Below are 4,850 nucleotides of genomic sequence, written 5' to 3'. Positions count from 1 at the left end.
GTGAAGCTGCCTCGTTTTGGAAAAGGCCCGGTGCCTGTGAAGAAGGTGAATGCCTGTGAAGCTGCCGCGTTTGGGAAAAGGCCCGGTGCCTGTGAAGAAGGCGAATGCCTGTGAAGCTGTCGCGTTTTGGAAAAGGCTCGGTGCCTGTGAAGAAGTTGAATGCCTGTGAAGCTGCCGCGTTTTGGAAAAGGCCCGGTGCCTGTGAAGAAGGCGAATGCCTGTGAAGCTCGCCGCCCGTGACACTCTCACGTAATAATGAGTGGGGCTGTACACGCCTCGAAGTCTCCGGAGTGCTGCCCTCAGGCCTCGGGGGCTCCCGCCCACGCCCAGTGGCAGCACTAAGCTCCGCGCTGGTGAGAAGACGTCGAAGACTAGATTAGGTGCCGGACGCGTCTTTTTCATTTCCTTTCTGCAGTTGGCTTGTTCATTCCTATTTGAAGTTTTATTGAAGTTGTTGCCCTCTCTAGTTTGTGACCCTTTGCCTTTTTCGCTCGTTTGCCTCGTTTTTCTCTCACACAAGTCTCACGAGGGAGGTACGCAGGCACCCCCGTTAGTGTGTTCTGCCCCTGGTCGTTTGAAGCTTCCTTATCCGAGTTCGCTGCGGGAGCACTCCTCCCAGTCCGTGCCCCACGGGCATCGCGACGCGAGCACGGGACCTGGGTTGGTCACCCCTGCTACCAAGGCTGGAAACTACCCCTACCGACTAACCCTTACAGGACATGAAGCGCATGGCGAGGCCCCAGCCTCGGGAGGCGAAGACCACGACAAGCCTCCTCGAGCCAAGTAATTTCCGCGCATGAGCGCGCGGCATGAAAACACAGCACGGAAATAGCAGAAACAACACGATAATTAACAGCAACAATTCAACACGCCCCCACGGCGCGGGGGCTGGTCACGGCCACCGCTGGAGGAGCTGTCATCTGAAGGAGAGTCGCCGAAGCTTGGCGGGCCCCGGGCACCGCTGCCTGCGCGCCTGCCGCCGCCTTCGTCCTGATCAACGTCGGGGCTGGGCTCATGGCCGTGGTCGTCGTCTTCAGGGCAGCACCCAGCACGGCGGTCGTCTTCCCCGAACACCATCACTTAGAGGGTGGCATCACCGTCGAACTTGAAGTGCAGGGTGCATCGCCGGCCCAGGCCGTGCGCGCCGGCAAACGTTTGCCAGCCGCGGGTTAGGGCCGCCTCCCCGACGACGGAGACCTCCAGTGATGCCCAGGAGGCCATGCCGCAGCAACCATCCGCCTGAAGCCAGAGGCCGCCCGGAGCGCCCGCCGGGAGTTGATGACCCACAAGTATAGGGGATCTATCATAGTCCTTTTGACAAGTAAGAGTGTCGAACCCAACGAGGAGCAGAAGGAAATGATAAGCGGTTTTCAGCAAGGTATTGTCTGCAAGTACTAAAATAAGTGGTCACAGATAGTTTTGTGATAAGATAAATTGTAACGAGCAACAAGTAACAAAAGTAAATAAGGTGCAGCAAGGTGGCCAAATCCTTTTTGTAGCAAAGGACAAGCCTGAACAAACTCTTATGATAGGAAAAGCGCTCCCGAGGACACATGGGAATATCGTCAAGCTAGTTTTCATCACGCTCATATGATTCGCGTTCGGTACTTTGATAATTTGATATGTGGGTGGACCGGTGCTTGGGTACTGCCCTTACTTGGACAAGCATCCCACTTATGATTAACCTCTGTTGCAAGCATCCACAACTACAACAAAAGTATTAAGGTAAACCTGACCATAGCATGAAACATATGGATCCTAATCAGCCCCTTACGAAGCAACGCATAAACTAGGGTTTAAGCTTCTGTCACTCTAGCAACCCATCATCTACTTATTACTTCCCAATGCCATCCTCTAGGCCCAAATAATGGTGAAGTGTTATGTAGTCGACGTTCTCATAACACCACTAGAGGTTAGACAACATACATCTCATCAAAAAATCGAACGAATACCAAATTCACATGACTACTAATAGCAAGACTTCTCCCTTGTCCTCAGGAACAAATGTAATTACTCACAAAGCATATTCATGTTCATAATCAGAGGGGTAATAATGTGCATAAAGGATCTGAACATATGATCTTCCACCAAATAAACCAACTAGCATCAACTACAAGGAGTAATCAACACTACTAGCGACCTATTAGCACCAATCCCGGACTTGGAGACAAGAATTGGATACAAGAGATGAACTAGGATTTGGAGATGAGATGGTGCTGGTGAAGATGTTGATGGAGATTGCCCTCTCCCGATGAGAGGAGCGTTGGTGATGACGATGGTGATGATTTCCCCCTCCCGGAGGGAAGTGTCCCCGGCAGAACAGCTCTGCGAGAGCCCTAGATTGGTTCCGCCAAGGTTCCGCCTTGTGGCGGCGGAGTCTCGTCCCGAAAGGTTCCCCCTTATTTTTTTCTCATCGAAAGACTTCATATAGGAGAAGATGGCCGTCGGAGAACCACCAGGGGGCCCACGAGGTAGGGGGCGCGCCCAGGGGGCGCCCCCCACCCTCGTGAGCAGGGTGTTGGCCCCTGGCCTTCATCTCTGGCGACGATTTTTCTTTTTTAATTTCAAGGTATTTCGTGGAGTTTCAGGACTTTTGGAGTTGCATAGAATAAGCCTCCAATATTTGCTCCTTTTCCAGCCCAGAATTCCAGCTACCGGCATTCTCCCTCTTCATGTAAACCTTGTAAAATAAGAGAGAATAGCCATAAGTATCGTGACATAACGTGAAATAACAGCCCATAATGCAATGAATATTGTCATAAAAGCATGATGCAAAATGGACGTATCAACTCCCCCAAGCTTAGACCTTGCTTGTCCTCAAGCAAAAACCTGATAACAATAAACATGTCCTCATGTTTAGAGGTAGAGGCGTCGATAAAAATAAAATACGGACATGAAGGCATCATGATTATTTCATAACAACAACATATATAGATTTTGTCATATGATTACTCATGTTCAAGTGATGATCTTCACAAAGCCAAAGCATGAATCAGAAAACTTATTGGGCACTAACAATTATAATCTCAGTCACTGAAGCAATTGCAATTTATCATAACATCGGAAAGAGTCTATGTCAGAGCTTAAAAGCAAGTCCACATACTCGACTATCATTTAGTCCTTCATAATTGCTAGCACTCACGCAATACTTGTGGTTACGGAGTTTTAGTCGGACACAGAGAAAGATAGGGGCTTATAGTTTTGCCCCACAACCTTTTACCTCAAGGGTAATGTCAACAATAATAATTCATGTTCCCCCACATCCAATTAGATATGTATATCATACTCTTTCCAACATGCTGAGCTTGCCAAAGGATAAAATGAAAAAGGAAAGGTGAGGATCACCGTGACTCTTGTATAAGGTAGAGGATAATAATAAAAGATAGGCCCTTCGCAGAGGGAAGCAGAGGTTGTCATGTGCGTTTAGGGTTGATGCACAAAATCTTAATGCAAAAGAACGTCACTTTATATTGCCCCTTGCATGTGGACCTTTATTATGTAGTCCGTCGCTTTTATTGCGTCCACAACAAGTTCGTACAAAGCTTATTTCTCTGCACTAATAAGTCATGCATATTTAGAGAGCAATTTTTATTGCTTGCACCGATGACAACTTACTTGAAGGATCTTACTCAATCAATAGGTATATATGGTGGACTCGCATGGCAAAACTGGTTTAAGGGTATTTGGAAGCACAAGTAGTATTTCTACTTGGTGCTAAGAATTTGTCTAGCATGAGGGGGAAAGGCAAGCTCAACACGGTAGAGGATCCATGACAACATACTTTATCTCGGATGTAAGAAAACATAACTCATTATGTTGTCTTCCTTGTCCAACATCAACTCTTTAACATGTCATATTTTAATGATTGCTCCCAATCATAAAAGATGTCAATGATAATATATCTATATGTGAAACCTCTCTTTCCTTATTACTTCCTATTAATTGCAACGATGACCAAAGCTATATTTGCCAACTCCCAACAACTTTTAATCATCATACTCTCTCTATGTGGAGTCATCACTTTCACTAAGATCAATATGAACTCTTCGATTCTTTTTATTATTTTTCTTCTAGTCACCCAAGATCATGGCAAAACAATCAAGCCCTTGACTCAACACTAATCTTTATTATATAGCTCACGGACTCGATTACAAAGAAGGATCATAAAGCAAAACTCAAAACTAGATCATGCCATGACTTTACTCTACTAAATCAAGTTGCTACTAATAGGATCGAACTAAGAAAAACGGTAAAAAGGTAGGAGTTGTGAAGGTGATACGATACCAGGGCACTTCCCCCAAGCTTGGCAGTTGCCAAGGGGAGTGCCCATACCCATGTGATTATGTCTCCTTCTTTGTTGTTGGTGGTGGAGGTATTGTTGATGATGCAGGCTTGTCATCCAACTTCCATGGCATAGGCTCACCATCATAGAAGGACGATCGGGTCTCCGGAATCCTCAAATCTGCAGCCAAACTCATCCTTTTGAATCTATATTCATACTCACAGTTTTGATTTTGCAGATCATAAATTTGGGCTTGGAAGTGCTCGATCTTCTCTTGTAGCTTAAAGATGGCCTCCTCGGTGTTCTTGGCTTCCGGCTCGTAGTTGTTGGTGAACTCCGCGAGCATCTTGTGGCTAGCATTGATTCCACGCTCCACCATCCCCTGTCATTTGAAAACTTGTTGCTCCATTGCTTCGAGCCTCGACTCCATGCTTCCGGTTCCCTTTGGTCCCTCAACATCGCGGATGTGCAGCAACCCATCACGCATCTCAATGGTTTGAGGGTGTCGCAGCACCTCCGCGAGGTAAGGGTTGATCACCTTCTCGAAGAACTTGTCCTTGGAAGCACT

The sequence above is a fragment of the Triticum dicoccoides genome, chromosome 2B (genome assembly GCF_002162155.2).
Source record: "Triticum dicoccoides isolate Atlit2015 ecotype Zavitan chromosome 2B, WEW_v2.0, whole genome shotgun sequence".
Taxonomy (NCBI): domain Eukaryota; kingdom Viridiplantae; phylum Streptophyta; class Magnoliopsida; order Poales; family Poaceae; genus Triticum; species Triticum dicoccoides.
The sequence above is the reverse complement of the archived record's forward strand: the minus strand, read 5'-3'. Positions refer to the sequence as shown.